Source organism: Elaeis guineensis, chromosome 12 (genome assembly GCF_000442705.2).
Source record: "Elaeis guineensis isolate ETL-2024a chromosome 12, EG11, whole genome shotgun sequence".
NCBI lineage: Eukaryota > Viridiplantae > Streptophyta > Magnoliopsida > Arecales > Arecaceae > Elaeis > Elaeis guineensis.
In genome coordinates this window covers 92,479,045-92,505,239 of record NC_026004.2, presented here as the reverse complement: position 1 = coordinate 92,505,239, position 26,195 = coordinate 92,479,045, and the positions used below count along the sequence as shown (strand labels likewise).

The 26,195-nt window shown below is 41.0% G+C and overlaps 1 pseudogene; it reads right to left on the bottom strand.

The window, feature by feature from the left end:
• The window catches only part of LOC109505176 (germin-like protein 5-1), a 77,422-nt pseudogene extending 51,485 nt beyond the window's left edge, over positions 1-25,937 (bottom strand).
• Positions 25,938-26,195: the final 258 nt, after the last annotated feature.

Below are 26,195 nucleotides of genomic sequence, written 5' to 3'. Positions count from 1 at the left end.
ATGTGCGAAAGTACACGGCAGGGATTATAAAGGACTTATACCATGCCACGGCATGGCGAGGTTGCATTTAATATTATTAAATCTAAGAAATGGGAGTAAGGGGCCCATCGGAGGTCATTTTGACTCCCCTTTTTTCTATATGCATAATTTTATATGCCGACTTTAACGAAAAATTTGTGAAAAATTCATTTTACTCTTTAATAAATTATTTTAAACTATATTGAAAGAAAATAGGAGGCAGTGGGAGCCTATTGCTGTGTTGTTATTTATTTTGGGCACCGGTTCTAATGATATGGAGGGTACTAATAATCTCATATCGATTGTGAGTCAAAAAAAATTTATGTTTATAAGAAGAAAAAAATTTTTCTCATGTGAGATACTTTTTAAAGAATAAAACTGTGAGATTCATGGATCGAAGTGGACAATATCTTACGTGACGGACTGAGCCTTTATCCTCAACAATGACGCATCAAGTAGGGGTCGAGGTCCGTCACCAATAGTCTCACATCGGATGTGAGTCAAGAGGGACTCATGCTCGCACTTATAAGGAGAAAATTTTTTTTTTTCACATGAGGTATTTTTTTTAGATACTAATATATATACATGTATTTTTTATCTAATAAAAATGATGATGATTATTAAGACTAAGAGAGTAACGAGAGGACCAATAGCTGAGGCTAAATTTGAGAATCTGAAAAAGCACAAAATAAGGAACAATGATATATAAAGACATATAAGTATTATTTAATCGTATAATTAGTGGTTTCCAACGAGAATATGCCGTGAATGAATCCCATAAAGTGGATATGTTGTGCGCAACCTTATCAGAGTTCTGGCTAGAGTTTTATGGGATCTATGGTCGCTTGAGGACGTGACCATATATAGAGTATTGATTGGGAGATTTAGGAATGAATATCATGGCATGTGGGTGTCCTATCAGGTTTTCCTAATCCCCATAGCACAACTCACATAGATGTCAATGATACACAGAGAGATGCTTGGCTATAAAGGATGACCCCAAGTGTTACAAAGCACATCACCAAGAGTGCTAATCCAATATCTAAGAGTTTCAAAGGAAAGGAATAATAAATAAATTGTTCATGTTGTTTGTGTAAATATTAGGTCTAAATCTGTGGTAATAAATGCATCATAAATGTTTGTGTGAAATGAAATGTAATATTTCTTTTTGTATATGACATGCTTATATTAACATCATATCTTGATTTTAATATGATAAGAATAAAAATTACAATCAATTTATGAAGTATTGGTTGAGTGGGAGTTCTTAGGCTGACAGAATTCAAGCAATATCTCATCTAAAACTATAATTTTGTGCAATAAGCTATAAGTTAATAATAGTAGAGCATTAGATAATAGGAGCTGATTGGGAACATAGTGAATTTTTGTTTCTATATCGAGTGAATTATTATCATTAGCTTAATTCATTATTGATAAAATTAGTTAAATTCACATGTTATTTAAATAAATTAAAATACTACTATTTATTCTATACATTATATCTCTATGTAGCTATCACTAATAATAGCATCAAATTAAGAACATAATAGTTGAACTAAATAAAGATGACAAATTGGATAGTGACAATTACAATATTTGTCCTTGTAAGATCCAATATGCTCTTAAGAAACAAGAGACACTAGAAGCTATCAACTATGCCATGGTTGATCCGAGTGAGGAAAACAGTGCTCAACATAGAAGAGATTAAAGGCTTATCGAGCATGAAAATAAAAAGATTCCATTGCATGTGGCATTCTAATAAGCTCTATGATGAACGGTCTCATATGTGAGTGTGAATAGCTTCCTACCACTCATGAAATATGGTTTTATCTAAATGACAAGTTGTTGACCCTAGGGATTAATTTTGATGGATAACAAAATATTTAAGTATATAATAGAATTAATGGTTTGATAAAATTAATATTTCAAGAAAATTTTAAAGTATCAAAAGAATGGATCTAAATGCCTAAATAAAATTGAAATAAGAAGGTTTTGAAAGCTCATGTATTGTAAAAGCCCATAAAAATCAAGATAAAAAAGGTACTCAAAAGTTAAAATCAAAAAGTCACTCATGCCAAAAAATAATCAAAAAATTTTAGCTGGCGGGTATTCGAGTCGACTCGAATTCTATTCGATTGGACTCAACTGAAAGAATAGAAGAAAGTAGAAAATTCTAGCATGCTGAAGTTTCAGTCGGTATGCACTTGAGTCGACTCAAATTCTATCAAAGTCAATCCCACAAAAAAAGATAGAAAGTAATTTTTCATCACCAAAAATTCAAATGGACTCACAGATGGCTCAAATCGACTCGAATCATCTGAGTCAAAGTTCTTAGAGAAAGATAAAAAGCTATGATTTTGGAAAAAGGCTTGAGTAGACTCACAATTGGCCGAGTGGATTCAAATGGTATTTAGGTCGACTCGAATCCTATCTAAATCGACTCGAAGTCCAATAGCTAGTCCTGCAGACTTTTCAAAACTATATAATTTTGGTTCTAACAACTATTTCTCAGATTCTAATGGTCATAAATAGTTTTTTGATTGAAAAGATATTGAACTCTCACCAAACTCATTGAAGAAGGAAGAGAACTTAAGAGAATCAAAGAGCAAGCAAGAAACTAAGAGAAAAAGCCAAAAAGCATTGACTTGTGTGCAATCATTCCTCAACCACTTGAACCATCAAAGCATCAGTGCCTTTCTAGTAAAAAGACAAGCTCTACATCTGAAAAAGCTTCCTCAAAAGAGATTCCTCAAGCTTCATCATCTTTTGTCAGCTCATTAAAGGAGCTTTTTATTGTTTATTATTTTTCTTAAAACTTTTTGCTGTAACTAGCTTCAATTGAAAATTAAAGTTAGGAGAAGGCTTATCGAAGCCTTAGAATTAGATTAAAAGCCAAGGATTAGCTTAGGGTTAGATTTTAGTTGGTAATTTTGTATAAAACCAACTGAATTTTGGATAGATGAAGGGGCCCACAAATGCGAGCCCAGATCATGTGAAAAAGGATGCAAAGGCGCTTTTTATCATTCAGCAGGTAGTCGATGAGGAAATTTTTTTTCATATTACTACAGTTAAGAAAGCAAAGGAGGCATAGGACATACTACAAATTGAATATCAAGGTACCACTAAAGTATTACGATTCAAATTTTAAACCTTAAAAAGAAAATTTGAAACTACGTCTGTTGGTGCAAAAATCCGCTTGCGCCGGAAAAGCTGGAGTCGGGGAAGTCACGATCGCCGCCGGGACCTGCAAGGGAAGTCTAAACCGGAGGTGGGGTTGCTCCGGTAAGACCCTCCGATGCTCAAGTCAGTTCTCTGCCTCAACAAGAATGGAGCGCTCGAACGGAGCATTTAGCAGAGTTTTGAGATAAGAAATGAGCTTATAGAATAATGTATCTGGGTTCCCCCTTTTTATAGACGGAGAAGATAACGGATTGATGGCGGTATCTGTAACCGTCTGACAGTGGGCTGCACAGGGTCAGACGGAGTTTGCTGCGAAGAGTAGTGGAATGGACCCATGGCTATCACTGGGGCGTGCCACGTGGAGTCTGCCGCGTGAAGTGGGGCGGCGTTTGTTGTCGTGATTTGCCAGTGGATGGGAGAATCACGCAGTATCCGTTGCAGGAGGTGGAGCAGGATCGCGGCCGTTTATCGTGGCCTGTCAGGTAGTAATGGAGCCGCGTGGGATCCGTCGTAGGGAGTGGAGCAGTGCTGCGATCGTTACTGCGGCCTGTCAGGGAGTGGTGGAGCTGCGCGGAATCCGCCGTAGGAAGTGTAGCAGAATCGTGGCCATGATTGCGGCCTGGGAGTGCAGATCTGCCGGCTGAAGTTCGACCGTGGTCGGAGTCTGACCCCACGTAGGGGCCCGGGCGGAGTCCTCCTTGCGGTTGGGGTAGTGGGTGGAGCCCGGCTCCCGTGGGAGTCCGGGCGGAGTCTTCCTGCAATCAAAGTTAAAGGCGAAGGTCGGCTCCCGTAGGAGTCCGGACAGCTTACCAGCAGTTGACGTTGAGGATGGAGCCCGGCTCCCAAAGGAGTCCGGGCGGAGTCTTCTTGCTGTTGAAGTCGTCGGCGGAGTCCGGTTCCCGTAGGAGTCCGGACGCAGTCTGTCTTGCAGCCGTTGGAGTCGAGGATGAAGCCCGGCTCTCGTAGGAGTCTGAGCGGAGTCTTCCTGCAATCAAAGTTAAAGGCGAAGGTCGGCTCCCGTAGGAGTCCGGACAGCTTACCAGTAGTTGACGTTGAGGACGGAGCTCGGCTCTCGTAGGAGTCTGGGCGGAGCCCGGCTCCCGTAGGAGTCCGGGCGGAGTCTACTTGCTGTTGAAGTCATCGGCGGAGTCCGGCTCCTGTAGGAGTCCGGGCGGAGCTTACCAGCAGTCGTTGTTGAGGATGGAGCCCGGCTCCCGTAGGAGTCCGGGCGGAGTCTACTTGCAGTTGAAGTTGTCGGAGGAGTCCGGCTCCCGTAGGAGTCCGGACGCAGTCTGTCTTGCAGCCGTTGGAGTCGAGGATGAAGCCCGGCTCCCGTAGGAGTCCGGGCGGAGTCTCCCTACAATTAAAGTCAAAGGAGAGGTCCAGCTCCCGTAGGAGTCCGGACAGGGGCTTACCAGTGGTTGGAGTTGAGGACGGAGCCTGGCTCCCGTAGGAGTCCGGGCAGAGGTCGCTTGCAGTTGTAGTGGTTGGCGGAGTCCGGCTCCCGTAGGAGTCCGGACGAAGTCTGCTCGCGGTTGTAGTTGTTGGCGGAGTCCGGCTCCCGTAGGAGTCCGGGCAGAGTTGTCATGTAGTTGATTCCGCTGAGGACTTCGGCTGTGGGTATTTTATACCCAACACCAGTCCCCCTACTTCCGAGTTTGAATTTCAAACGAAGGAAGTACAGAGAGAGAGATGGGCACAGCCGAAGCCGTCCCTTCGAATCCTGCGCACTGCCGCCCCCAGATATTTCGGCATTAAATGTGCGCGTGCCGGAGTCTTTTCGAATTGGAGTGGTACGAGGGGATGCTTCAAAATTCCCGTAGGTACACTGGCCTAGGTACGGCGCAATTATAATCCTGCCAACCGCCAGCCGCTTTTAGCCGCCTGCCAGGGGGAGTGGGACACATGTCGGATGCGGACCGGCCTGGGGGGATTCGCGATCATTATGGCGCCGGATCCCAGGATCTATTTAAACCCGTCCTCCCATCTTTAGGTGTCCCACTCCGTTCCTGAGTTCTCACCAGCGTCTGCCTTCTCTTCGAGAGCCCTGTTTCAGTGAGCATCTTCTCGAGCCGTAGGCGTCTCCTGCTTTCGTCCCTCAGGTCCCTCAGAGTGAAATAGGTTAGTTCCAGCACCGCCAACCTTCTTCTCATCACCTAGGGACTTCTTTTCTGTCATTGTTTTTCTTGCATTCCTCCGAGTTAGTCTGTGATCTCTCGTTCTCCCTTCTGTCTGTCTTCTTAGGGTCCTTTAGAGCCTCCCTTCGAAACCACTCGAAATATCCTCTGGCTCTTCTGCTCCCGGCAGTTCTGAGAGCTCTTCTGCCTCAAACCCCCAGGTCTCCGTCTCTGTAGACGAACCTGCATCTGGGGCTGGGCCCCGCCCGATTTTTGCATCGGGTGCCATTCCGTGTTCCTTGACCTCGGAGGAACTCCTTCTGATAAGGGTTCAGTATGGAGTTCCTTCGGAGTACGACTTGGAACTGTCGGGCCCTTCTGACCGGGCTAGCACTCTCCCACCCGATCGCTTCTGTTTGTACCAGGAAGCGTTCCGTGCCGAACTCCGGCTTCCGCTTCCTTCCTTTGTCGTTGCCCTCTTCCACTTCCTAGATATCTCCTTGGCTTCCGTGGCCCCGAATTCTTTTAGGTTCTTGATAGGATTTCTCTCCCTCTGCCATGTAGTCGAGGTCTAGCCGTCTCTCTCCTTGTTTAGGCACTTCTATACCTTCAAACGCCATCCTTCGGCGAAGGACTGGTGGTACTTCTCCCCCCAGTTCGGCAAGAAGGAGTTGCTGAAAGGTGCCCCTTCTTCGATCCACAATTGGAAGGGGAAATTCCTCTTCGTCCACTGCCCGACCCTGAGATTGGGTCTGCCCCCTTGGGGCTCTCTGAGGGATTCTGTCCGTCGGGCTCCTAGCCTGGGGGAGGACGACCTCCAGGCCGTCCAGAAGCTTCTGGCCTATTCCGCTCCTTCCCTTCCCAATCTTCTGAGGGAACAGTTTCTTTTGAACATCGGCTTGAGTCCCCAGGATCCAGCGAGTATTCATCTTTTACCTTATCTTCTCTTTTCGTGCTTCCCTTCTCTTCTTCTTTTTACCTCCTCTTCTCTCTCTCTCTCTTTCCCCTCTGTTTCTTTCTTTCTCTCTTCCTTTTTTTTTTTTTTTTTTTTTTTAGGAATGGACGCCGAAGCAGTGCGGAGGCTCGTCAGGGGCATGAGGGTCCACAAGAGAAAGGGCGCTAAGACCTCCAGATCGGCGAAGAGGGCTAGGGCGGAGGAGACGAGCTCAGCAGCACCCATCCAGGCGGCCCCGGCCATCGACATTCCCTCGGATGCCGAGCCAACAGCTCCCCGGGCCTCCTCGAGGAGTCCGTTGATTGAGGCCCCCGCCCCGGGGGTCCGCCCCACAGAGGCGCCCGCCGCGGGGAAAAGGAGGAAATCGGTGGCCCGCAGGGCGAGTAGCCGCCGAAATGCTGCGGACGAGTCCCTCTGCTCCGAGGAGGGGTCGGAGAATCCCTTCAATGATAGGGACTTGATCAGGCGGCTGATCGATGGCTGCATTCTACCTGACATCGTAGAGAGGATCGACCGCGCCGATCCTGAGCAGCGGGCTTGGGATTCTTTGGGGTCCTTCCTTGAGGTGAGCGACTCTTCATTTACATGGCTATTCAGCCTTTGTACTGATTCCCTAGCTGTCTTTGCAGATTGGGCACCAGCTCCTCGCCTATATCGAGGCGATGAGCCGCACGAGGAGGGACATCCTCCAGGTGGAGGAACGCTGTCGGGTGGAGGTTGCTCACCTCCAAGCAAAGACGGCCGAAGTAGCCGCCCTCCAGGAGGCCCTGGAAAGGGAGAAGAAAGCCCGAGAGGAGGAGAGGCAGATCTTGGAGGAATCGGTGAGGAAGGTGGAGGCCGAGGTCGCCCACTTGGTCAAGCAAACTCCGGTCCTGGTCTCGGAGGCCAGAGCCCTTGCAGTGGAGGAATTCAAGGCCTCTGCGGAGATGAGGGACCTGAATATCCAGTTCGGCCAGGAAGCATTCATTAAGGGGTTCGAGCTCTGCCAAGAGAAGGTGGCCAGAAAATTCTCAGAGCTCGACCTCAGCTTCCTAGGCGAGGAGTCTGAGGACGAGGCCAGCCCCTCGTCAGCCGCCACTGCCGTCGCAGCCCCCGCACCGAGTTCTCCACTCCCCGCCCCTGAGGTCTGAGACCTCCGATCTTATACCTTTATTTCATCACAATTTTTCCTTTTCATTTGTCTTTAAAAATCATTCAATCAATAAAGTTGAATTTCTCGTTACGGACGGCTTCTCTTTCCTCCTCCCTCCTTCTCTCTGTTTTTCTTCCTGCAATGAATCGTTCCTTGATGCCTTTACCTTCCGATGGCAGTGTCCTGCAAAAGCACTCCCCCTGCCCTTGGGGGTCCCGCTGAAATCGACGATCCAGCGGTTGAAAAAAGAGGCCCTTCACCTGACGAAGAAGTTAAAGAAGACAGAAGCCGAGCTTCGCAAATCGAGAGAAGGTCACTCTGAAGCCGCCGCTGAGGCCGCCCACTTTCGGAGTCTCCATGTGAAGGGGATCATGGAGTATAGCCGGAGGAAGGCGAACTTCGCAAAGGAGCTCGAGGAATGCAAGAAGAGCTCCAGCGATCGGATTTGGGCCTAGGCCGCCAGGATCAGCGTCCTCAAGGTGGAATTGTCAGCTACGAAGGGGAAGATCGGCCAGCTGGAAGAAAATTCATCCCGGCTCTTGGCCCGGGTCGACGATGACCAGAGATGGTCGCAGAAGGTTTCCGACCTTCAGCAGCAGCTTCAGGATGCCGAGGTAAGCCACGACGTGCAACGAGCTAGCTGGCGCAGGCAAGTGGAAGAATACAAAGGGAGATTCAGGACGGCAGCCGACGAAGTCGTCCGTCTCCAGAGACGGCTGGCTAGCAGGGCACAGCTTACTTCTGCCCAAGATTCTGAAGAGCTCCAAGCCCTAAGAGGCATCGTGGAGGAGATTTCTGTCTCTCTCGGGGAAAAGACAGTCGAGCTGCAGCAAGTGAAGATCCAACTGGCACTCGAGCGGCGGGCCATCGCGGACGCGGAGGCAGAGTCCGAAGTTTTGAGGAAGAGGCATCGAGAGGTGGAGGCTGAGAGCCAGCAACTTCGTCGGGCACTCCAGGACGCGCTGCTAAAGAGGGAAGAGCTAGAAGAGGAGATTGAGAATCTGAGGCAGTCCTGGTTGAGGAACGGAATAGATAACTCTAGGTTGGAGGGAGCAGGGCCTTCTTAGAGCTCTTTTTGTCTTTCTGTCTTGTCATGTAGTTACTTCCTTTTTGTCGTTTTGCCCTTCTTTCCTTGGCCTTCCTGGCTTTGTAGTGTGCATATCGAAAATGGAATAAAAAGAGCATTTTGTGTTACCTCGTCTGCGTGTTGCACTAATATTGCCGTCTGCCAAACCTTTCTTGTCGTTTGACTTGTCTGACGTAGACGTCGTCAGGGGGCGCCCGGTCGTCGATGCATTAGCTCGCCTTTCTTATCGTGCGTGACCGCAAGCCCGAGCTTGGCCGTCTGGGCCCCACATTATTTCGGGGATGTCGTTGTCTTCCTAATCAGTGCCGAAAGTCTTCCTTGGCATCGTGGATGGAACCCGGCTCCCGTAGGAGTCTGGGTGAAGTCTTCCCTGGCATCGTGGTCGGAACCCGGCTCCCGTAGGAGTCCGGGTGAAGTCTTCCCTGGCGTCGTGGCTGGAACCCGGCTCTCGTAGGAATCTGGATGAAGTCTTCCTTGTGGACGGAACTCGGCTCCCGTAGGAGTTCGGGTGAAGTCTTCCTTGTGGGCGGAACCCGGCTCCCGTAGGAGTCCGGGTGAAGTCTTCCTTGTGGGCGGAACCCGGCTCCCGTAGGAGTCCGGGTGAAGTCTTCCTTTTTGTTCGAGCCAGTGTGAGGTTCTCCTCCCATTTTTGGCTTGGCTATGGGGGTGCGTTAGGGCGCTGTAAGGCCTCTTTCCCCATCTGGTCTAAAAGAACCGGGCCTTTGACTTTGCTCATGTCAGGACGAGGTTCTCCTCCTTTTCCTGACATGACTGTGGGGGCACATTAGGGCGTTGTAAGGCCTCTCCCCCCATCCGGTCTAAAAGAATCGGGCCTTCGACTTTGCTCATGTCAGGATGAGGTTCTCCTCCTGTTCCTGACATGGCTGTGGGGGCACATTAGGGCGTTGTAAGGCCTCTCCCCCCATCCGATCTAAAAGAACCGGGCCTTTGACTTTGCTCATGTCAGGACGAGGTTCTCCTCCTGTTCCTGACATGGCTGTGGGGGCACATTAGGGCGTTGTAAGGCCTCTCCCCCCATCCGGTCTAAAAGAATCGGGCCTTTGACTTTGCTCATGTCAGGACGAGGTTCTCCTCCTATTTCTGACACGGCTGTGGGGGCACATTAGGGCGTTGTAAGGCCTCTCCCCCCATCCGGTCTAAAAGAATCGGGCCTTTAACTTTGCTCATGTCAGGACGAGGTTCTCCTCCTGTTCCTGACATGGATATATTTTAAGCATTCGGTGGGGTCATATCCAGTCATAATAAATCCATGCCAGTACGTTAAGTAGAAAGAAAATTAGATTCAAGACGAAATCGTAAGTGATACATTTATAGATTTTTTGAGCTCCTTGGTCGCGGGTGGCCCGCTCCTCCTTGAGGCCCTCCGGTGATGGAGTCGATGGTCCCGATGGGAGGCCGGTCCCCGGGTTGCTCCTCCCTTCTCGACGGTTCAGGCTGTGGAAGGGCTCTTGGCCGGTCTCCCCTACCCTCAGGCCTGCGGCGGATGAATCTGTCAAGTCGACCTCGCCGAATGAGCTCCTCGATCTCGTCCTGGAGCTGGATGCATTCCTTTGTGTCGTGACCGTGGTCGCGGTGGTAGAGGCAGAACTTGTTGGGGTTGCGCTTCCCGGGGTGTGTGCGCATCCTCTCCGGCCTAGGGAGCTGCTCCCTGACCTCCATTAATACCTGGGCCTTCGAGGCGTTGAGGGGGGCGTAGTTGCGGAATCTTCCTGGTGGGGAACCCTGCCGAACCCCGCGGTCCGGGCTTCTCTGCCTGCGTGCCCGGGGTGGAGTATGGGCGCGCTTATGCCCAGGAGGGGATCGAGAACGCGGCCGGACTTCCTTTGGCCTTTTCTCAACTGCGGGCTTACTCGAATCTCCCGCTTGCCGCTCCCTTGCTGTCTCTTCATCCTTCATTTTGAAGGCTTCTTCCGCTCGGGCATATCCCTCAGCCCGGGCCAGTAAATCGGCAAAATCCCTGGGATACTTCTTCTCCAGGGAGAACAAAAGATCATTCTTCTGAAGGCCGCCTTTCAGGACGGCCATGGCAACTGATTGGTCCAAGTTTCGGACCTCCAGTGCCGCGATGTTGAAGCGGTTGATGTAGGCCCGTATGGACTCCCCTTCCCTCTGCTTGATGTTGATGAGGGACTCCGAACCCTTCCGGGGGCGCCGGCTGCTGACAAAATGGGCCACAAATTGGTGGCTCATTTGATCGAAGGAGAAGATGGTACCCAGTTTCAAAGCTGAATACCAGTTCCTCACTGCTCCCTTCAAAGTAAACGGGAAAGCCTGGCATAAGATGGCGTCAGGAGCACCGTGAAGCAGCATCATCGTCCGGAAGGCCTCCAGATGATCAACCGGGTCTGAAGTTCCGTCGTAGCTTTCGAACTGGGGAAGCTTGAAGTTTGACGGGATCGGTTCCTGCATGATCGTTTGGGAGAAGGGAGGGTCAGTACAAATGTCCTCACCATAAGCGGGGGGCGCATGGCGGAGTTCTTCAATCCGTCGGTTCATCTCCTGGAGCCTTCGGTCCAGGAAATCCTCTCGACTTCGAGTCTCGAGGGTCCTCTGGCAGAACGGGGGCAGGGATCTTCCAGGGGTGGAGTCGTGGTCCGATTGAGGGCTCTCTACCATCGAATTTGTTTTCCCAGGAAGGACGGGGCGGCTGGCCCAGGTGGCCCGCCCCGCCGCCGGGTTCTGGCATTCCGGAGATGCCCTTTTCGGGTGCGCTGACGCCTGCGGCTGCTGCTGCTGCATTGCTTGCACAGCTTCGACGAGGCCTCTGACCTGCTGTGCCAGCAAGTCAAACTGCTCCACACCGACCGCCACCGCTGGAGGAGGAGGAGGAGGAGGTTGAGAAATAGGAGGGGAGGCTGGAGCCTGAGACCTGGCCACGGAGGCCGTGGACCGTCGTGTGGATGCCTTGCGTGGAGGCATCGAGTGTGGACCCAGTGGGGGAAAATAAGGAGTGGGTGTCGGAGGAGATGATCGGAGGCGGCTCCGTTGAACGCTCCTTTAAGAACAAGGGTACTGTGAAGGTTCAGACCCTTCCTCTAGCACCAATCCTGTTGGTGCAAAAATTCATTTGCGCCGGAAAAGCTGGAGTCGGGGAAGTCGCGGTTGCCGCCGGGACCTGCAAGGGAAGTCTAAACCGGAGGTGGGGTTGCTCCGGCAAGACCCTCCGACGCTCAAGTCAGTTCTCTGCCTCAACAAGAATGGAGCGCTCGAACGGAGAATTTAGCAGAGTTTTGAGATAAGAAATGAGCTTATAGAATAACATATCTGGGTTCCCCCTTTTTATAGGCAGGGAAGATAACGGATTGATGGCGGTATCTGTAACCATCTGGCAGTGGGCTGCCCAGGGTCAGGCGGAGTTTGCTGCGAAGAGTAGTGGAATGGACCCGTGGCTATCACTGGGGCGTGCCACGTGGAGTCTGCCGCGTGAAGTGGGGCGGCGTTTGTTGTCGTGATTTGCCAGCGGATGGGAGAATCGTGCGGTATCCGTTGCAGGAGGTGGAGCAGGATCACGGTCGTTTATCGTGGCCTGTCAGGTAGTAATGGAGCCGCGTGGGATCCATCATAGGGAGTGGAGCAGTGCTGCGATCGTTACTGCGGTCTGTCAGGGAGTGGTGGAGCTGCGCGGAATCTACCGCAGGAAGTGTAGCAGAATCGTGGCCATGATTGCGGCCTGGGAGTGCAGATCTGTCGGCTGAAGTTCGGCCGTGGTCGGAGTCTGACCCCACGTAGGGGCCCGGGCAGAGTCCTCCTTGCGGTTGGGGTAGTAGGTGGAGCCCGGCTCCCGTGGGAGTCCGGGCGGAGTCTTCCTGCAATCAAAGTTAAAGGCGAAGGTCGGCTCCCGTAGGAGTCCGGACAGCTTACCAGCAGTTGACGTTGAGGACGGAGCCCAGCTCCCGTAGGAGTCCGGGCGGAGTCTTCTTGCTGTTGAAGTCGTCGGCGGAGTCCGGTTCCCGTAGGAGTCCGGACGCAGTCTGTCTTGCAGCCGTTGGAGTCGAGGATGAAGCCCGGCTCCCGTAGGAGTCTGAGCAGAGTCTTCCTGCAATCAAAGTTAAAGGCGAAGGTCGGCTCCCGTAGGAGTCCGGACAGCTTACCAGCAGTTGACGTTGAGGATGGAGCTCGGCTCCCGTAGGAGTCCGAGCGGAGTCTACTTGCTGTTGAAGTCATCGGCGGAGTCCGGATCCTGTAGGAGTCCGGGCGGAGCTTACCAGCAGTCGTTGTTGAGGACGGAGCCCGGCTCCCGTAGGAGTCCGGGCGGAGTCTACTTGCAGTTGAAGTTGTTGGAGGAGTCCGGCTCCCGTAGGAGTCCGGACGCAGTCTGTCTTGCAGCCGTTGGAGTCGAGGATGAAGTCCGGCTCCCGTAGGAGTCCGGGCGGAGTCTCCCTGCAATTAAAGTCAAAGGAGAGGTCCGGCTCCCATAGGAGTCCGGACAGGGGCTTACCAGTGGTTGGAGTTGAGGACGGAGCCCGGCTCCCGTAGGAGTCCAGGCAGAGGTCGCTTGCGGTTGTAGTGGTTGGCGGAGTCCGGCTCCCGTAGGAGTCCGGACGAAGTCTGCTCGTGGTTGTAGTTGTTGGCGGAGTCCGGCTCCCGTAGGAGTCCGGGCAGAGTTGTCATGTAGTCGATTCCGCTGAGGACTTCGGCTGTGGGTATTTTATACCCAACAACGTCTATGCAAGAGAATGAAAATATTCATTCCTTCTTTTCTAGAACTATGGAAGTAGTTACACAGATGCATACTTATAGTTATGCCATTACTAATGAAATAGTTGTAGAAAAAATTTTATAAAGCCTTACACATAAATAAGAGCATGTTGTTTCAGCAATAGAAGAGTCAAAAGATCTTTCTAATTATTCATGTAGTGAATTACTTGGCTCTCTTTTGTCACATGAAGAATGAATAGATAGGCCTCACAAAAATTATGTTGAGAATATTTTTTAAACTTAATTGAATATTTCACAAGATACAGAAAAAAGTACTGTAAATAATAGCCAGCAAGCATCATCATATTGAGGTCGTGGTAGAGGATGTGGCCGAGGATACAAAGGTGGAGGTAGATTTGAACCGACAGATCAACGAAGTAGTGACAGATCGAATAGATTCGAATGAGGTAACACTTATAAGAATATCCAATGTTATTACTGTAAGAAATATGGTCACGCTGAAAGATATTGTCAATTAAAAAAAGAGAATAGTGCACCAGTTGATGCTAAGTATGCAAAATATGATATTTTTTCTGCTTGCTATACTGTAAATAATTGTTCAAAAAAAATTTAATACTTGGATAGTGCTTGTACGACAGGAAGAGAAGATCTATTCATCGAGTTGGATAGATCAATCCAGAAGCCAGTCAAAATGGGAGATGGTCATGTTCGTGAAGCACAATGCAAAGAAGTACTGAATGTAAATTTTTTCAAAATTACAAAAATATCAGATGTTCTTTATGATCCTAGCTTAGATGCAAATTTATTTAGTGTTGGACAATTTCTTATTTCTGGATATTCTTTGGTGTTTGAAAATACTAAATGTCTTATTTACAAAGATAACAAAAAAATTGAATTGCTTGCTGAAGTTCTTATGGCAAAAAATAAGATTTTTCCTGTACATGTTGATTTCCAAAATCATGTTATGAAAGCATCTATTGATGACAATTAGTTATGGCATGAAAGGTTTGGGCATTTGAGTTTTGGCAGATTAGAGCTACTACATAAGAAGAAGATGGTTGACGGTTTGCCACAAGTTGCACATGATGAATCGCTTTGTGAAAGGTGCATATGGGGGAAGCATCATCGAAACCTATTTCTGAAGAAAAGCTCATGAAGACCAAAAAGGCTGCTAGCTTTGGTGCATGCGGATGTGTGCAGCCCCATACAAACCCCCTCATTAAATAACAACTTTTATTTTGTGGTGTTTGTTGATGATTATAGTTAGATGACTTGGATTGTTTTCATGAAACAAAAATCTTATGCTTTCTCATCTTTCAAAAAATTTAAAAATATAGTAGAAAGAGAATTTGGCTATAAGATAAAAACTCTCCGAATAGATAGAGGTGGTGAATTTATTTTTAACGAGTTTGAAGTTTTTTATGAAAAAAATGGAATTCATAGGGAGTTGACAACAAGCTACACCCCCATCAAAATGGGGCTGCTGAGAGAAAATAAAAGTCTGGTGGAGATGGTGAAGAGCATGTTGAAGGCCAAACAACTATCAAATAAACTTTGGGTGGAGGCAGTTTCTATAGCAGCCTACATGTTAAATCAGAGTCCTACATCATCCTTGGAGGATAGCACTCCGTATGAGACATGGACTGAGCGAAAGCCAAATGTAAAACATTTTAAAATTTTTGGTTCTATTGCTTATGTACATGTTCCATCTCAAAAGTGACAGAAGTTATTGGATGATAATTCTCAAAAATACATTTTTGTGGGGCATAGTGATCGAAGTAAGGCATATAGCAGACTTTGTAATCCCATTTTATGTTCTTTAATAATTAGTTATGATGTAATATTTGATGAACAAAGTAGATGGAAGTGGGATGAAGTTGTGCAGGATCATCTTATTGGGATGGTTGATGAAGAATCTCCAACTATCAATGCAATGGGAAGTGCAAGTTCAAGCCCCACTCATACCTCACTGAGTTCATCAACAAGTTTGTCTCCCGAATCATCTCCATCAAGGATGAGTTCATTGCAAGAAATTTATGAAAGATCAGAAGTGTGCTAGTTCAGTTCTACACTTGAGCCCAAGAATTTTGAAGATGCAGTAAAATCATTAAATTAGTGCAAAGCAATAGATGAAGAGATGACAGCGTTGGAGCGAAATCAAACATGGAAGCTTGTAGATCTACCTCCGAACAAAAATGCAATTGGCCTAAAGTGGATCTACAAAACTAAGTTCAAGCCCAATGGATCTGTTCAAAAACTAAAGGTGAGAATCATTGCCAAAGGGTATTTACAATGGGAAGGTATTGATTTTTTTGAAACATTCAATCCAGTAGCTCGTTTTGATACTATTAGAATAGTTTTACCCCTAGCGGCTCAACATAAATGAAAAATTTTTCAATTTGATGTTAAATTTATCTTCTTAAATGGTTTTTGATATGATGAAGTATATGTTAAGTAGTCTCAGGATTATGAAATAAAAGGTGTGGAGGATAAGGTGTATAGACTCAAGAAGTCTTTGCATCGACTCAAACAGACACCACGGGCTTGGTATAGTTGGATCGACACCCATTTCTTCAAAATGGTTTTAATCGAAGTTTAAGCGAGCTGACGCTTTATGTGAAGACCCAAGGTACAGAAGTGTTGATTGTTTGTCTCTATATTGATGATGTAATATATATTGAAAACTCTCAAAAAATAATCGATGAATTTAAGTCTCATATGGTGCAAGAATTTGAAATGACTGATCTTAATTTGATGAATTATTTTTTGGGCTTTGAGGTGACACAATCAGACAAAAAAAATTTTATTTCACAAAAGTATCTGATTTACTTGACAGATTTGGTTTGAAGGATTGTACTTCAGTGGCAAACCCTATGGAAACTAATGTGAAGCTTTCAATTGATGATGGTGCTGAAAAAGTTGATGCCAATAATTATAGAAGTTTGATTGGAAGTTTGTTATATGTGACACACACGAGAGTGAATATTCTGCACGTAACAAGTCTACTTTCTCAGTTCATGCAAAATCTAAGCAAAATCTATATGAGTGCAGCAAAATGGATCCTGCGATACCTGAAAGGGACTAGTGGCCATGGATATGGCTTACTAAATCTAATGATTTTTCTTTTTCTGATTTTTTTGATAGTGATTGGGCAGGTTCTATTGACGATCGAAAGAGCACAAGTGGATATGTGTTCAAGTTTGGTTCGAGTGCAGTATGTTGGTCCTCAAAGAAATAGCACATGATGGCATAATCATCTTCCAAGTTCGATTATGTTATGGTCATCGGTGCAGCTTGCTAAGTAATTTGGTTGTAGTGGATTTTACGTGACTTGAAGCAAAAACTGACAGACCCGATGATCATCTACTATGACAATCAATCTACAATCACCATGACAAAGAACCCAATGTACCAAAATCGCACCATGCACATTGAAATCCGTCATCATTTTATTCGAGACCAAATGGCAAATGGCAGTGTCATATTGGTGCATTGTTCAGCTCAAGAGTAGCTTGTGGATATTTGCACCAAGCCACTACCACTGGAAAAATTCATTTGGTGTCATGAAGGACTTGGAGTCATAGAATTTGATCTTATGGGAGTGTGTTCAAGATAAGACCAAATTTTAGTTGATTCTAGAATTAGTTAGATTTGTTTATTTGTTATTTAATATTTGAAATTCAACTTTTAGTTTGCTATTCTGTTGGAGTTTGATCTATTCATACTTATCCAAAGTGCATAACCCATGCGCTATAAAAAAGCCTGGCTATGACGTGCTATGTGTAGAGAACTTTGATTAATTAATTTTTCCACCTCAATTGAGTTTCTTCTCTATTCTATATTATTTCATTTTTGTTCTCTAAAATACTGCCATAATAAGAGGTTACTCCTGAGGATATCAATCAAGTGGAGAAATCCAAAATTAATATGCTTGTTAATAGATATGAATTATTTAAAATGGAGCCAAATGAATCTATTACCAATATATTTATTAGGTTTACTGATATTATTAATGGCTTGAAAAGTTTGAAAAAAATTTATGCTAATAGTGAGCTTATTTGTAAAATTCTTAGGTCTCTTCCAAAAGCATAGAAAGCTAAAATCACCACAATCCAAGAAGCCAAAGATCTCAATATACTTTCACTAGAAGAACTTTTTGGTTCTCTCATGACTCGTGAGTTAATTATGAAGTAAAATAATGAGGAGGAAGGAAAGAAGAAAAAGACTATCACACTCAAGTCAATTGCAATTGAAGATGAAGAAAGCAATGAGTCGGTAGAAGGAGATGAAGAGGATGACTTGGCTTTGATTGCAAGAAGATTCAAGAGGTTCATGAAGAAAAAGAAACAAGGCTTTAAGAAGAAGCCCTTCAAAGATGAACCAAGTAATGATAGGGAAAAGAAAAAGATAAGGAGTTGCCCATATGCTTTGAATATAAAATGCTCGATCACTTCAAGATGGACTGCCCCCTTTTTAAGAAATCGATCAAGAAGATGAAAAGACAATAATGGCCATATGGAGCGATAGTGAAGATTCAAGCTCCAATGAGGAAACACAAGAGGTGGCTAACCTATGTTTGATAGCTCTTCAAGGAGAGATAAGTTTTGAGAATACTTTAGATTTCACATTTGATGAATTACAAGATGCATTTTCAGAACTTATGACTAAATTTAGAAAGGCTAGTTTGGAAAAAAAAAAGAATAGAAAAGCAAAATCTTGATTTGTCTCATAAGAATGAAAAGATTTCAAAAGAAGTAAAGTCTCTAACTCTTGAAAATTAGAATATGAAAGATGATTTGAAAAATATTAAATCCTTTATTGATAAATTTATCTTAAGTTCTAAAAAATTATAAATAATTTTAAATGAATAAAGAATCATTTTTAACAAAGTCGGTTTGGGATTTAAACCTCCAAAGAAGCAAAAATTTTTGAAAAATTTCTTTATAAAAGCTTCTTCAAATCCTACTTCAAATGTTATATGCTTTTGTTGTGGAAAAGTTGGACATAAATCTTACTCAAATAATTTTAAAAAATTAAATAAAAAATGATTAAAAAGATTTGAATTCTAAAAGAAACCATGCAAACTAATCTGAAAAGATTCAAGATGGCTTGGGTACCTAAAATTTCTACTTGATTCTCTTTTATAGGTGTGCTTGTGATCGAAGAAAGAAAAAGACTTTGGTATCTTGATAGTAGCTACTCAAAGCATACGACGGATGACAAATCATAATTTATCACTCTTGAAGCAATGGATGGAGGGGTTGTTATCTTTGGAGATAATAAAAAAGAACGTATTATCGGTATTGATAACATCTATATCATTTCTTCTACTTTTATTCAAAATATGTTATTAGTTAATGGGCTGAAATATAACTTAGTATAGTCAATTTTGTGGTAAGAAATTTAAAATTTTTTTCGAATCATCATTGTGCATTGTTTCTAATCCCAATGATAATGGCATCATGTTTATTGGACATAGACATAGTAATATCCACATGATTGATCTAGATGATCTTTTTATGAAGAATAGTCAATGTCTTATTATAATAGAAGCCAAAGTTAGTGAGACTAGTTGGTTGTCGTATTATAAATTAGATCATGTAAGTATAGATTTACAATTGAATTTACGATGCTTATCAATTTGAAAAGCAAACTAGGAGTTCTTTCAAGATAAAAAGTGTTATTTCAACTTCTAAACCTCAGGAAGTAATTCATATGGATTTATTTGGAGTAACTAAGATCATATTTCTAGGAGGTAAAAGATACAATTTTATAATTGTTGATGATTTTTTTTAATTTTATATGGATTATATTTTTAGCATAAAAAAATAAATTAATTTTTGTATTTACTAATTTTATCATAAGATTTTAAATGAGAAGAATTTGTCTATTGTATACATTCATAGTGATCATGGAATTAAATTTGAAAATCATCATTTTGAAAGTTTTACAATAAAAAAGAAATTGAACATAAATTTTCTATACCTAGGGCACCTCAATAAAATGAGATAGTAGAATGAAAAAATCACACTTTGAAAGAAATAGCATGCACCATGTTGTGTGCAGATGACTTTCCAAGATATTTTTAGGTGAAAACTATTAACACAGCATGTTATATTTTAAATCATATTTTGATCCAACCAATTGTGAAGAAAACATCATATAAACTTTGAAAAGTTAGAAAATCAAGTATTAATTATTTTTATATTTTTAGTTGTTGATGTTTTATTTTGAATAATAAAAATGATAATTTTAAAAAAATTGATGTTAAGTTAGATGAGGATATCCTTTTGAGATACTCCATATCTAGCAAAGTATATAGGTCTTGAATAAAAGAACTCTTATTGTTGAAGAATTTATCCATGTAGTATTTGATGAATCTAATGATAAATCTTCAAGAAAGAAAGATGCATTAGATGATGATACAAAAAATCTGAATAAGAAGATGGATGATCTCCCACTAAATGATGACTCTCCTCAAAATGATGAAGAAGATCAAATGAAGGAGGATGGAGAAGAAAAGGCTCCAAAAATCACTTCAAGACAAAAAAATGAACTACCTAAAGAGTGGAGGTATCCTCATGGTCACCCAAAAGACTTAATTATTGGTTATCCATTTCAAAAGATAAGAACTCATTCTTCTTTGAGAAACATATATGATCATCTAGCATTTGTATCTCAAGTAGAACCAAAATCTATAGAAGAAGCTTAAAATAATTTTAATTGGAGAAATACTATGTAAGAAGAACTTAACCAATTTGAAAGAATAAAGTTTGCACTTTAGTTGATAGACCTATTGATTATCCTATAATTAGAACTAAATAGATATTTAGAAATAAATTAGATAAAAATGATATTATCATTAGAAATAAGGCTAGATTAGTTGCTAAAGGTTATAATAAAGCAAAAGATATTGATTTTGATAAAATTTTTGCTCCAGTAGCTAGATTAAAAATAATTAGATTATTACTTACATTTGAATGTTTCTTGGATTTTAAATTCTAACAAATGGATGTTAAAAGTATATTTTTGAATGGTTATATAGCTCAACAAGTTTATGTAGAACAACCATCTGGATTTGAAAATTATACTTTTCTAAATCATGTTTATAAATTACATAAAGTATTATATGGTTTAAAATAAATCTCTCATGCATGGTATGAGAGACTAAATAAATTTTTTCTAGATAATGATTTTACTAGAGAAAATATTGATACAACCTTATTTTTGAAAAGAAGAAATGGTGATTTGTTAGTGATTCAAATTTATGTAAATGATATTATTTTTAATGCTACTAATGAATCTCTTTGTCAAGAGTTTGCTAAGCTAATACAGAATGAGTTTGAGATGAGCATGATGGGAGAGCTATTTTTTTTTTTGGACTCCAAATTAAGCAAATAAAAGAAAAAATCTTCATTAACCAAATAAAGTACACAAAAAAATATTCAAAAAATTTAGAATGGAGACTTTAAAACCAATTGGCACACCTATGAGTCCCTCATATACTCTTAATAAAGATGAATGTGATAAGAATATAGATATTAAATTATATAGAGATATTATAGGATCCTTACTCTATCTTACTGCAAGTAGATCAGATATTATGTTTAGTATTTATATATGTGCTAGATATCAATCAAATCCTAAGAAATCTCATCTGCTAGCTATTAAAAAGATTTTTAGATATTTATCAACTACTCTTAATATTCATTTATGATATGCTAAGCTTTCATCTATTGATTTAATTGGATATTCTGATGTGGAATTTACTAAATATAAATTAAATAGAAAAAATACTAGTAGAACCTATCAATTTTTTGGAGTTAACTTAATCTCATCGTTTAACAAGAAATAAAACTCGATAGCATTATCAACAACCAAAGCCAAATATATTACCGTCAGGTATTGTTGCACTCAACTTGTGAATTAAACAGCAACTTGAAGATTTCACTATTAAACTTAATAAGATTTCAATAAGATGTGATAATATAAGTATAATTAATTTAACTAAAAATCTAATTTAACACTCAAGATCTAAATATATTAAGATAAGATATCATTTCATAAGAGATTATATATAAAATAGTAATTTAATGGTTGATTTTGTTAGCACTGAAAGATAATTAGCTAATATTTTTATCAAATCTCTAAGTGAAGATAGATTTAGCTGATATTTTTATCAAACTCCTAAGTGGTAATGTAATCCTTTTGGCTAAATCATTCTCATCTCTCTTTCTCTCTCAAATTTAGTCAATTTAGTTTGATTTGAACTTAATTCAATCAAAATCTCCTAATTTGTCTTCATTTGAAATAATAAGAAAATCCTTGATATCCCTAGATTTTTGTTTTTCCTTAAAAACCATGGGGTGTTCTTGACTTGTGCTCGAGTCGACTTGAATATGAACCCAAGTTAACTCTTGCTAGAGTTGACTCAAATAAAAATTTGAGTCAACTTAAAGCTCGGTGCTGACCTTATGATTGATTTGGAAGATTCCAAAACTTTGAGTGATCATGTTACTAATCATGTGTTTATAAGTAAATGTAAAATTTTTTAAGTACTGAAAATGAAGAAATTATCTATAGAAAAAATCTCCTTAAAAGAAGTTAAGTTAAGAAAAAAAATGGATCTAAATGCCAAAATAAAATGCAAATAAGAAGTTTTTGGAAGCCTACATGTTGTGAAAGACCATAAAAATCTAGATAGAAGGTCCTCAAAAATTGAAGTTAAAAAGCTACTTATGCAAAAAAATATGCAGAATTTTTTAGTAGACTGTCATTTAAATTGATTCAAATTTTATCCGAGTTGACTCAAGCTAAAAAATAAAAGAAAAGAGAGTTTTGGCATACTAAAGTTTCAACCGGTATACTCTTGAGTCAAATCGAGTATCATCTGAGTCAACTCATACTATAAAAAATTTGACTATTAGCAATGGCTAACTATCGTCGCTAATAGTAATTTTATCGTCACTAATACTATTAGTGATGGTAGCTCATCGCTAATTGATGGTGAAAAAAATTTTAGTCATTAATTATCATTATTAGTGACGATCTTCCTAGCCATCGCTAATAGAAAAAATTTTAGTCATTAATTATCATTATTAGTGACGGTCTTCCTAGCCATCGCTAATAGAAAGTATTAGTGATGGTTAAATTCTATCACTATTTATTTTTTTATTTTTAAATAAAATTTTAAAAAATTTAGCGATGATTTTGTTATTGCTAATACCATCACTAATAAATATTAACCATCGATGATATTTAATTTTATTTTTTTTTAAAAAATTATAATAATATTTTGTTATTAGCCATGGCTAAAGCCATCGCTAATACCGTTAATAATAGTTAATTTTATTTTTTTAAAAAATCTAATAATAATATTTTTTAAAATCAATTTTAATTAATCACAATCAATTATGGTTCCTAACATATGTTATAATTAAAATCCAAAGATAATATGATAATCATAAATAAAAAATTAATTATATTATATTAAAAATATAAATTGTATAATTTTATAAGTAGTATTAAAAAATAAATATATCAAAATAAAAAAAAATCTGTCTAGATCCTCCTCGTCATCCTCCTCCTCATCCTCCTACTCCTCTCCAGCAGCTGGTGGATGAGAGTCGGATGTCCCAGCATCCTGAAATAAAGAAAAATAAAATATTATTAATAAGTTTTGATACAAAGATGTACCTTTTGGTATGGAGGTGTATCTTTCGATATACTCATTCGATTCTTGAATAGATTATTCCTACATATTCTATTCAATGATACAGAGCTATAAACACCTCTGGTCTATTAATTGGATGGTTAGATTAAATTTTTAGCCCCTAGATCCCCTTCTCCGACTCAAGCCTAAATATGTGAAGCTTTTAAATATAAAAACTTAAAGCAAATAAAAGAGTTTACTAATAGAATTATCTGATGTGGTGGTTGGGATAATGAGCCCAGCTGGTCGTGCAGCTATGGATCTCGAAGAATCTCCACGACCATATCACGGACGGCATCCCAAAAATTCTGAGGTCACTGGCTTAGAAGCCTCTGCATAACCTCCTTCCCATGTGCATCACTCCAAGCCTAGGACATCGAGGGTTGTGAGGACATCGAAGAGTATCGAGCCACTGGAGGGTCGAAGCTGTAGCCAAATCCTATGGTCGAATCCTTTTCTTGGGTATAGACTAAAAGTAGTCTAAGACCCATTGATATTCTGATGAAAAAGACTGCTAATTTTATGGCATGCTGCTAGTGTAATTATCCTAAAATTATAATTAATCATGGCATAATTGAGGTAAGTATGTACTATTAGTAACAAATTTATCAAACATACCGTCTTAAGTAAAAATAATAGTAGATTCATATCAAATAAAAAAATTATAAAATTTTACTAACCATGTAAAATAAATTTCAAATAATTATCTTTTATCAAAAATTTCTAACTTTGGATCATATCCAGGTTTAACCCTTTATCTTATCCCCGACCTCTTTTCTTTCCAATTGTAGAACCTATTACCAAGACAAATAGTATAAACTAGACAATTAGGTATTATTCATAAGTAAAAGCTAGTATACAAAATAAAATTTTAAGATAAATATTATGTTGACCTTAGATTGATTTTGATGATAACAAAAGTATTTGAGTATAAATTATTAAGTTTCTAACATTATTTATGAGGATGTGTAGTTTTAAGTTTCAAGAAACTCACAATTTTCAAGTATTTTTCAACATTCAAATGAAGAATCACCATCCAAGATCCTAGTGATGAAACTCTAGATTAGACACACCATTCAAGGAGTTTTAATGAGAAATAAATCAAGTTTAGAAGGCAAGTCTAGCCTAGAAATCAAATTGAAGAAGAAAGGCTAAAAAATAATATTTGGCATGCAAACTGAGCCGACCCAGTCAGAAATTGAGCTGATCCAGTCTGAGTGGATACCAAAAATAAAAAGCACAGAAACTCAAAATTCAAGATCCAAGGGACTTAGCCAATCCAGTTTTCAACTGAGCTAACCTAGTAAGCAACTTAGCCGACTCAGCCAGAAAGATAGCTGACCAAGTCTGAGAATACATCAAAAGATAGAAAGTTCATTTTTCAGCCTGCTGCAACTGACCTGACCTAGTGAAGGACTGAGCCAACTCAGAGAAAAATTGAGCCGATCCAGTGTCTATAATGGCTAGTTTTTAAAAAATACAGTTTTTTGTCCCATGCACCCTACAATGGCTATTTTCGTATCTCCAATGGGTAAAATATATTTTAGAGGATCTTCAGATGATTTTAAATGATGAAAAATATCAGTATTATATAAGAAAATCTTTAGAGTATTGAAGAGTATCTTTTTGAACCCTAGTGAAGAGCTTTGAAGTGTTTTCAGTTTATGAGCTGAATAGTAAAAGGAAGGAGTATTTTACTAATTTTTTTATGTCCTTCCACTATCCTTAAGCTAAGAGAAGTCAGGAAATCAGTATTGAAGATCTTCGTCCACATCTTTCAAGCATTCAATGAGAAAAGTCAAGGAACCAGCAAGCAATTTAGATTTTCTTCTCTTGTGCCTTATCGTGTTTATTTTTTGAACTTTTATTCTTGTATTAATTATGTTTAATTTCAAGTTTCTTAGGATGAGAAACTTGGGTTAGTCCAAGCCTTGAGTTGGACATTATACGGGTCTGATTGGTGAGCCAAGATTAAAATCAATCGGGGTTAACTGTTAGTCCTGAAAAACAATCATTGTAAGGTTCTAGTTGGTGAGCCTAGGCCAAAACCAACTGGGTTGGATTGTGAACCCAAGAAAAACAATCAGACTATAATCAAGCTTAGTGATTATAGTTAGATTCCTAAATGAGTTACTTAGGGAGTAGACATAGGTGGTGAGTTTGACGTCGAACCACTATAAAATCATTATGTTTGTGATTGTGCGCTTTTACTTTACTATTCTCATTCACTGCATATTTTATATCTTGTTTCATTAAGCACTTAAGTAGTATAATCTGTATAAGTATCATTTAAATTTTTTTAATACCCAATTCACCTCCCCTCTTAGGTAGCCATCCTTGGGCAACATATTACCATGGCTGCTTGCATCAATTGAAGGCTCAGATTGTGGTGGCTTTCAATCATAGCTTCATTACTAGGTCTAATCATATCCAAGTAATGGCTTTCAATCAGCATATCCTAGATAATTAGTTGCACAAAATGATGGCACTATCGTATATAGTGGCGCTATAGCAAGAAATATGGCAGAATTTAACAAAAACTATAGAAGCATATATCTTATTGTGATTTTTAGTAACAACTAATTAGGTGATAGCGCCATCATCATTTTGTCAACATGGACAAGTACAAGCTTATTTGTATATATTTTAACCACAACTTTAGGAAGACTGGAGAATAAAATTTGATTCAAGTATAGATCAAAGCATCCAATAGAAAGGTATGAAATATAAGACCCAACCCTACCAGATGAGTATGGTCAGAAATTTGAAACTTAGATTCTCAAAAATTTAAATCCAGAAGACCTGTAGTGTCTTAGATTCTCATACCAGACCATATAAGCAATGATGCAAATTTGGGTTGCAACCAGGAAGGTTGCATTGAAGCCATATAAATGCCATGATTTTGTATTCTCCTTTCTCAAAAATATTAGCATCAGATAGTATGACCTTCAAAATTCAACATATCAAAAACTAATATAAGCAAGAATAGCTTTTTCACCAAATTTAGAAAGATAATATCTGAGAATGAATAGGGATACCTTAACTTTGTACCACATTCATAAAAGCAAACCAATACATTATCATGTACTACTAGATGAGAATCATTTTTCTGTTGATATATTACAGATGCTAACTAACAATCTTGTATAACATCTGATCTCTCTGATGGAGGATCGACATCGATTGTAGGGTCTAGGGGTAGGTCTACTACAGATCAAGGATAACGTTAAATAAGTTATATATGGGTGGCAATGCAAGATTTAATTATACAATTATAGGTGGTAATGCAAGATTTAAAATAACATATTTTGTTG